Source organism: Amphiura filiformis, chromosome 9, assembly GCF_039555335.1.
Source record: "Amphiura filiformis chromosome 9, Afil_fr2py, whole genome shotgun sequence".
Lineage (NCBI taxonomy): Eukaryota > Metazoa > Echinodermata > Ophiuroidea > Amphilepidida > Amphiuridae > Amphiura > Amphiura filiformis.
This window is the reverse complement of record NC_092636.1, coordinates 32,294,854-32,305,570: the sequence shown is the minus strand read 5'-3', so window position 1 is coordinate 32,305,570 and position 10,717 is coordinate 32,294,854.

The window sequence follows — 10,717 nt, the reverse complement described above, 5'->3', positions numbered from 1 at the left end:
GCTTTTAAATTTTGGGCATTTTTGCTCTGTTGCACTGTACCATTATGGAATTAGAGCAAATCAATTACCGACACAAGCAGGTATACAGTGTATTATTTTATTTTTATTTCATATCTCAGGAGCACAGCTCACTTGGTAAGGCATCAGAATTTGGTACACGAGCGCTTGAACTTTAAATCGGAAGGTGGTGAGTTCGAGCCTCATCACGGTCACATTAATTTTATGAACCAAATATTGTTCGAACTTTTCATATTTGTTTTTCTTTTATTGTTTCTTTTCTTTGACTTTTTTTCTTGTTTTATTTAATTTTTTCTTTATTTTTCTTTGATTCATATTGCCAGGGTAAGGAGAGGAGGGTACTAACGGCCCATTCAGTGATTTTTTCATCCGGACGATCGTAAAAATCATCAAAATTCAGATTTTGTACTAGACTGCGGAACTCAGTCTGCAATGATATAGTCAGTAATAATCTTTTGGTCATTATATGACTATCATCATTTGACGACTGAGTTCTTATGATACATCATCCGAATTGCTTGGGATTGGTGGGGCAGAGGTTATCTTTTGAATTCTTTCATGACCACTGAATCAGAGTCAAACCTGTCAAGGACACTCGGCGTGAATTGAACTGACCATGTCACTCGCAACAAAAGAATTTCAAAGGTCATAAAACATCAATTTGGTATCTTCTGCTAGTGGTTCAGCCGAAAGCGAGTAGGCCTATTTAAGACAAAAATAATGCATTTACATTGAATCTGTAATTTATATACTGACAATAGGCCTATATATAAATTAGCTACATGTATTTCAATGGGGCTTCAACTTCGTCGATACTGCCGTTTTCTTGGGTTTTTTGTCTTTTTTTTTCATTAAACAAATTTATAAAAGTAACAATTTGATTTTTTTTTCACTTTCGCTGGGATCACAGAATGGGGCTTTGCAACGCGATATATTCAAACCTTGTATTCATCTACTGTTATAGCATTAATCCGATTATTACACAACTTCGCCAGCGTATTCAAGACATCCAGTGCAAATAATCACCTAGATTATGACGTATCATACTGTAAATATGGCGGAGTACTCAAATTCATTCAACAAAACCATGATTACAAGCTATTGCAATCTACCGCGACAGCTCGTCACACACACATAACAAATGCACTATACGATCAAATAGGTTGACGACAACGTTTGATTGAATGCACTGCATTGCGCCATGATTACGGTGAAGGACACCGGTTCAAATCCTTTGTATGGAGCCAATCAATAATTTCACGCACATCCTCTATTATTGCCCAATTTATTGCCCGGGATGATTGCACACTGTAAAAGAGCTATTGTTATAATGTTTGATGAAATCGTGTTTAACTATTTGCTTAAGAACGTCACAATACAGATAAAGCAGACAGATTTACTACATGTGGTACATGTATATACATATAGGGAATGTGTGTGAGTAAACCTAATTATAATAGGGCGTATCCAAAAATGAATTCACGCCCCTTTCAAATGTGGAGCCAAAGTGCAGGCCCTATGTGTTATTTAAATTTGCGCCCAGACGTATTGAGGGCGACAGTCATGTTATCCAGACAGAGAATGTCTTGATGCGCCAGGCATGTCAAATTGCTGAGTGAATGTGTATAAATCCCTTTCTGTATAGGTAATAAGCTAGTATATTTCGTGTTCCAGTTTGTTATAACAAAAAAAGAAGGATTATATTAAATATATTAAGTGTATAAACTTTAAAATTGACGTGAATTTGAAATGCAGAGCTCCAAATCTAGCTAAATCGTGTAGTGTGAAATTATGCTGTGTGACCCCCTCTGCGTGGTAGAATTATATTCATAAAACATTGAATTTAACATATAATATGGGCAGCCAACCACGATTTATCAGCATTTAAAAGATATATTAATTAATATTAATTAACAAAGATAAATAATCAATAGTACAAATGACAATTTAACTAGTAAACAAGTCTGAAATCTTAAAATGTTGCCACGTGATTTCCCGAACACGTGATATGTCTACATGTGACCATTATTCAGATTTACCAAGTATTTTGAGTATGGTGCACGGCTTGCAGGCAACTGTGTATTTCTTTACCTCCGTATAAAATCAATAATTCATGCTGGGAGCCAAGTAACATTCTGTCTGCTTAGTGCAGTTTGGTATTTTATTTTACTTGAGAGCATATAGAAATACATAAAAACGAATAAGGCCAGGACCGCGACACTCCGGAGGACAGCAGAGGACAGAAAAATGTGACTCTCCTGCTAGTCTCCTACACAACCAGTTAATTATGTTTTTGTTCATACCGCATACAGTCTGGCCCGCGCCCGAGACTAGCAGGAGAGTCACATTTTCTGTCCTCACATCGGTATAGGCCGTCTGCACGTTAATTGTACGGCGTGTCGCTTCTCTACCTTTATTTTCTCTGATAAGGCGCCATGATGGAAAGCTATGGAAGGTCAGGTCGGGTATCAAAGGTTATTTTAACTTCAAATACTACTTGTGTTTCACACCTTGCCTCTGTCACGTATTTCCTTCATATTATTGACCGCAAGTCCTAATTTTGACTTTGCTATTGCAAAATGTCATTTCATATCAAATTTATAGTAGACTTTCTTTGAAAAAACATATCACTGGTGCCCGATGGGAATATCCGTCCGCCATTTCATTAAACTGGATCGTTTTCGCCTGGTTTGTGCCCAGATGTATTGGGGAGGCGCTATACTCTCATTGAACAGGCAAAGTTCGCAAAACTAACAACGTTGTTATTTGCCAATATCAATTAACATGATCCAAGGGTCGAACATGAATTATTCATAACGGATCGATAACTGGCCTCACTTTCTAGATAGTAAACCAGCGGAATTTTTCATAGGTATTGCGTTGCTAATAGAACAACCGTGAATTTAGTGTCACCCCCTTGTATCTACTGCTGATGTTATTATTTAAGAAGTAGCTATAATGTTGCTAATTTTAGAACGCATGCATGACGTAGCTATATTCAGCTGCTTTTAGAATGAATGAAGTAGATGTACTGCTATTTGAGTATTGACGAAGTGACCTTCTAGGTCTGCTGCTGATATTAGTATTAACGAAGTATAAGCTATCTTTATAGTATTGCTGAAATAGCTATCTGTTGCTGATTTTAGCGTTGACGAAGTGGCAATTGCTGAAACATGAAGACGTAGCAGAAGCCTTGCCTGCCGATCTGTGTGTAAAATAGCTTACTATACAGATGATGAAGTAACTAAAATACATTATTTAATGAATATCTTTCTTTTTTGATCTCTTGTTAATTTTCTAATAGGCCAAATACATACTTTAGATCGACCAGATGCCATGATTTCGCTGTTTTTAAATAGTAGGGTAGGTGCAGGTAATATGGGACAGCAGGTAATATGGGACACCTGATTTCATTTTAACAAAAAGTAGCTTAGAGAAGGTAAACACTTTAAGTTGATTTGTTAAGTGTTTAGAGACATCAATTGTGCTTCTAGAAATGCAGTTTTGGAGTCTTGTGTATCAAACTCTTGGAAATCAATGCCAAAAAGAGTGAAATTGCCCAAAAAATTATGTCGTTTTTTTGGCCTGATATAAAATCAATGACGTCACATTTTATGATTGTGTATCCAAAAACTCTGGTACTGAGGGGGCATTTGTCATTTTTTATGATCTTTAGGTGATGAGTTAAAGGGGGATCCAGTTGACCAGGCAAACTTTCAAGGATACCCCAATTAAGTAGGCTTAAAATATAATCAAGTCAATGTTCACCTCTATACCACCAACTTTGTACAGCTCCCAACTTAATGTGTTTTCCAGATATTTGTAGCGGCCTTTAAAGGGGAAAATAAGTTAGCCAGTCTGAAGAATTAAGTCCACCAGGGTCATGCATGTTAATGTGTCATATCACTTACCACCAATTACAAAATATAAACAATGCCAACACAAATTGACAACTGAAGGACAAAAGTACTGCCTAGTCAGGGTAGCCAGGTTCTGCTATCCTTTATTGTAACATTTTCAAAATCTTCATTTAAAATGTTGTTTTATGCAATTTTACAAACAGTAAGGTGGAGCATAGACTGTAGAAATAATTTTCTACATTCTACAGTCTATGGGTGGAGATAGTGCAATTAGTCTGGGGCGGGTAGGGTGGGTGAATATGTTTAAAAATATTGGGCCAATAAAATGCATAATAATAAGAAAAATATTAACTTTCCCACATTAAATTGCTTTTTAGAATTGAAAATGAAGTTGAAACCAGTGAGAGATTTTCAGTTTCTACGATGTTTATTGAACTACAAAATGTTAATGTTTCATGCGTAACACTTCATCAGAGTGGTTCATAACATAGCCTATTATTTTCAAGTTTGAGTAGCAATTGTAGCATGACATTATGGAAGGGCCTACATAATGTAATATTCTGTATCATACAAGTCACACATTTTATTCTTAGGCTGGCGAAATAGTTTGAATGTCAAGATGATATAGAACAGTCGTGTAATAAACATATAGTAACAATAGATTCCAAGTGTGAAGATGAAGAAACTTTCATTCCCATTTGTGTCCCATGTATGGCTTTCCAGATGGGTTTGGGTATAAAGATCTCAACTGATTTAAAACGCAGTCTGGCATGACTTCCCTCCTATGCCATACTCCAGCTCCAGCTTCTCTAGCAAGACGCTCTTTTCTGCGCCTATATTGTGTTGTATTCCAACCTCCACGATTTTGTATAACATTCCAGTATTTTCTGTAGCGTATCTTTCTTATTCCGGGGTTATCATTGCATGGTTCCTGTCCTTCTCCAATGAAATCATGGTGAAACTGAGTACAGCATGGATTCAAAAAGCAAAACATGCACTTATCCTCATCAATGAAATCAGTATCATCATCTTCATTGTCATTTACACTATCATGATCTTCATCCTCATTAATATTGTCATTTTCATCTTGAGATGTATCGCATGTGCTTGCTTCCTCCTCTTCTACAGCTGTCATCATGGTCATGGACCCATCATCAGTATCTGTATAAAAATCAAAACAGCACAAAACTTTATCATAAGTACAAGAATAAGATGTGAACGAATTTTCCATTGCCTACACTATAAATATATCAGGCAAATTAAGGTTCACTTTTACCATGTACCATGATCAAAATAAGGGCTTTTTAGGTTTGTAGGTCCAAAACCTTCATTATTTATAATTTATAATAATACAAACATTATTTATAATAGTGTTGTTCAAAACCTAGTATAATTCCTGGCCAGAACAACATGTGAGAAATACACAAGTTTACACTTCATATAGATATGTAAGAAATTCCTGTAAGAACAATAACAACACATGTCAGATCATTACTAACTTTTGTACATAGTTCAAAATAAAGTAACGCAAATTGTTACCTACCTTTCAGGGCATTGGCTGAAATGGCGGGTAATGAAACAGGTCGAAATTCCATCCCGCAAGCAGTGTAAAATCCTTCCAACATGTCCAACTGATCTTGTGTCACTTCCAAAACTATCTTCCTTGTACCATCAGTTGCAGAGGTCATGATGAGTTGAAAATATAATGTAATTCTTTCAAATTTCAATAAAAACATATAACTTGATGAATCAGAACAAAAACATGCAGTTTTTATCTAAAAGCTGTACAAATAGGCTTGGACAGACTGGTACTAGTGGTAACATGAGAGAGTGTATGTCATTGACTGAAATAATTTGATAGGGTCTTGGGTCAGTGTGGCTACATCAAGTTATGTGTCCTTCAATATATAAACAAAATGTCCTGGACCACAGAATTTTGAGACAGGGCTTCCAAGCTGGCTCATATAAACTTGCAGCGTAGTAAAACTAGATTTATTACTTTAATCACCCCCTTTCTCATGAAAAAATGGTTTGGTCTAGATTACAGCTCTAAATTCAAAATTTGGAGCTAGAGCTGATACAACTGACATTTTGAAAAAATTCATGCGGTTTCCATCATATCAACATTGATTATTTTCTTCAAAGACAACAAATATGGATATACTAATAGATGTTACCAATACTTCTTCAAATCGTCTTGTGTCTAAGAAACGGTTGAGTGATGGTTCTTTGAAAGAATATAGTTACACAAGATATATCGTAAGACTCTTCAGTGTAATTTCAAGTCAGAAGCAGAAAAGTTTGAATTTGAAGGAAAACTTGAAAGGGTGTCTAACCACTTTTCATCACAGAATGCATTATCCAAGGCAACTAACACAGACATTTTCAACCATCTTATGGATCTGTACTTGCAACAAGGAAATACCAACACTGTACCATTGTCACAATGTAACTGTGGTCGAACATTGGAAACAAACAATACAGACATGATGTTCATTTGTGAACTGAATCAACTAGAGGATCTTCTTGCTAAAGTTCAAACGCATAACCGGTTATGCCAGCACATCTTACGTGTGAAAGATAAGTGGCGCAATGGACATGTTTCAGAACTTGTACTACAATGTTGTTTGGGACATCCCGTTTATTACCAATCATCGTCAAAGACTGGAGAGCAGTACACAGCAAACATGAAAGTCCTGCTTGGATACACCTGCAGTGGAATGTTGAACGTGCAGTTTGACAAGTTTTGCAAGTTTAGCAAACTTGGTCAAATTAGTGACCGTAACAAAAATAAAATGACTGACAAGCTGAGGCCTGTTGTAAAGGCATTTGCAGAACAATCTATCATTGATGCCAGAACAACAGAAATGGAGATGGCAACAGAAAGGGGGGAAGAAGGAATGTCAATTATGACTGATGCAAGGCACAGTTGCCGTAAAAACTCATATCATACCGATCATGTAGGACTTGGTCAATTAAGCCACAAGATTATAGACATCCAGCATATTACCAAACAAGATGATGCATGTTCGCAAAGACATGAAGCATTGGGATTCTCCAGAATGTATGAGGCATTAGATCTTGCTAACATCACTGTAAAAGATCATGCTCATGACAGAAACTTGACCATAAACAACAGAATTAAAAACTCTAGGCAAGGAACCACTAACTCTAATGATAGATGGCATGCAGCAAAGGGGGTCGGCACTGCTGTAAAGAAATTAGGCACAGGAGCGAAGAAACATGAAGGCAAAACATGGCATCCCGAGTTGAGTGACAAAGGAGCCCTAATCAAGACTCACTTTTACTGGGCAATGGACAATTGCCAGCAAAGTTCCGCCAAGCTAAAGGAGAACATGATGATATGTGTTTCACATTTTCAGAATAATCACCAACTCTGCCATGAGGATTCGTCTTGTAAGAAGCAATCGTACGTTCCAAGTTTTGTCATCATGAAGGACCAATTTGCCATCCAGTTGCTTACTAACTTTGTGCAATCTCATGTGATTTATAAGAATGCTTCCGATTATGTTTTTGCCAGAGACACCGGCTATATAGAAAGTGCCAATAGCAGCATGCCCTCATATACCTTGACAAAAGGATTCACTACAGATCTGATTCTGAATATGAGACAAGACAAATGCTTTGGGTACTTGATTGGAATGAGCATGTAGATAGACCTTTTACATCAAGAAACCGTCATCTACGAGCAGACAATGAGAGACAAAATCTTGGAAAGAAAATACTCAAAAAGAAAACCTATAACTTTGTTGATGAAGTATGGAACAAGTGGATAACTTGTTAATGTGTTTCGTCATGGACAAATGTACAATAATATGTTCATTGATCTGCACTTTTTATTTTGGATGGTTTTAAATTTACTTGGATTTATATTATGTGCACATTTAGATCTCACAAGTTGCATATCGTCATGTAAATGCAAGAAATGCATTTTTGTTTTCAGGAGAAGCCTTTTTATGCTGAAAATTCTTTTGTTTTCCCTTACTTTTTAAAATCGGATTTTGGTTATAAAATTGTTAACATTTTATTTTAAAACCTGAGGTAAGCTTTAAAATATGTGTTATGGAACTTTCTATTACAATAGAAAACTCAATTTTGCCAAAAATGTCAGTTTATACAATGTCTTTCATTCATATGATGATATGTGCATAATTTGATAATTGAAATTGAAATCATGGACTCCTTTGTTTTGGTTCTCAATCATCAGAAAAAATGCCCTTAAACCTGAACAGATTTGTATACACCTAAAAACTGCAGTATTTTAATGATAACATATTGGATAATGTTCCCGTTTTTGCTTGAGCACTTTTCATTTTGGATGGTTTTAAATTTACTTTGATATAATTATGTGCATATTTAGATAAATTAGTCTAAATGTTACATGTAAACACATGTTTTGATTGACAATGCAAAATGTACATATATTTATGAAATAAATTTGTGACTACAATGAAGTGAAGTTTCCTTAGTTTTAAATTTTAATAAATGGTTTATTGTATAAAGTATTAAAAATGTGGAGAAAAAAACAACACAAAATATAGTAACTTTTTTGAAAATAAAATAAAGTTACCTAGTTGATTTGCTATAATCATGAAAATCTTTAAAACATTTTTAAACGAACATGATTTTAATTTACAATGTTTTGAAATTTGAAGCATATTTCCAAAAGATGAAAACATGAATGAATGACCTCAGCTAGCTGCCCACTGTAGTAGCCTTGGCCAATGCCTTGGGACAAATATGACATACCACAATTAAGTACATCTATTAACATGCAGTAAAATGTTACTCCTGTTGACAGATGTGTCAGTTCCCCTTTAAGCTTATCAGCAGGTAAAATTCCACTGACAAGTGGCACTTTCCTTTTATAAATGATTATTTTCTCTGATTTTCAACTGAATGGGTGCAGGTAATATGGGACACATAGGAAATTGTGTGCATTGTCAATGCGAAAAGCAAAACTATTTAGAAAATTGAATTTTCTTGTAGAAATTTGCATTTAACATTCAAAATCATGTAACAAAAATGTTTTTAGAACAAAAGAGTGATTTTCTGAACTTTTTGATTTTCACCATAGAGATAACACAGTGTCCCATATTACCTGCACATGCAGGTAATATGGGACACTTGACGATGACGATGACGTCATAGCGTCCAAGCAAACATAAAAACAAGATAACATTGCCTGTTTTATTAATCTTAAAGGACAGGTTGTTCATCATAACAATCTCTTTTGGGCATATCTTCTATAGTTTTTATGCACATAAGCTAAACGTCCTTAATGGTCCCATATTACCTGCAGGTACCCTAATTAAAAATAATAACAAATAAATAAATTTATGAGGTGACAATATATTTATATATTTTGTTCAATAAGGGATTTTATCTTCATCACTATCGGCATCGGCATTTCATTAGCCAGGTGTAGCAATAACCCGGAGCAAAGATGATATCATTACACAGTTCAATAATTAGGGCCTATTGCTGAAAATAAATTTAATTCAAGTTGTTCAGTATGAGTTTGAGTTTCATAGCCTGGTCATTCAAAAATCATTTATAGATAATGCATATTTGAAACTATGCACACCGGGCTGTGTACTGATCACGTTTTTCACGATAATGCAAGACTTAATACGGTAGGCTGCTCGAATCGGAACTAAGTAATTTCTCCTCTGATGCGAATTGGACACCGGACGACAAACGACAAGTTTCCAATCAGCATGTGTTCAAATAAATCAACCGTTCTTTCTAACGGCAGAAAAGTTGTGATTATGATGAGTATTTGCACGGTATCATTTTTCCAATTGGGTTGCACAAAAGCTCTTGGTGTGCTTTTACCCAGTTTCGTGGAACAATTGGATATAAGCGTGACAGAAGCTGGACTCAGTGCTGGGATCGGCCTTGCTATAGCCAAACTTCTAGGTAAATACAACAAGTTGAAAGGCGTACAACAAATACACCAGTTTATTAAAGGCACCACTAGAATTTGTGACCAGCTCCAACAAAACCCGGAACAAGTCGCCAGGCTTATTTAATCAATAATTGACAGATGAACTCCCAAAACAATACTTCACCAAATGTCCTTGCTTTCATTTTCTCATTTAATTTGTTTTCATTTTAATTAATTTCTTTATCCACTGGCTCTGTGGTAAATCCGGTATTGCCAAATATTTCTCGTCCATTACCCTTGACTTAACTGCACAGGCCGGTGTGGCCCCTTGTACTCTGCCGAGTAAGCCTCCTCCATCCAGTTCTGTCTGTTGCCTGTGTCTTTGCTTCATTTGGGGTCATTCCCAAGTCCCTCTGAATTTGGTCCTTCCATCTGGTTGGTGGGCGACCTGGTGGTCTTTTTCTTGCTGAAGTCATTAATGTAGGCTTGGTAGGGAAGCCGATGTAGAGGCATCCTGAAGATATGCCCAGCCCATTTCAAACGTCGCCGGCAGATAACATCATTGATGGAGCTAGTGATGTTGAGACTCTGTCTGATGGAATTGTTGCGGATTTTGTCAAGTAGTGAAACTTCAAGCATTGCCCTAAGGCATCGCATTTCAAAAACATCCAGTCTGTGTCGATCGGATTCACGTAACGCCCAGGATTCTGACCCATAGGTGGCAATAGGGAGGATGAGCGACTGGTAGATCCTTACTTTCAGCGATCTGGTGATGTCATGGTTAGACCAGATGGTATTTTTCAATCTACCAAATGCCCAGGCTGCCAACTTTGTGCGACGTTTAATATCCTCTTCTACTGAGGGCACACTGCTACCCAGAAAGACAAAGTTATTTACTTTGTCAATGGGCATTTGGTTCAGCATGATA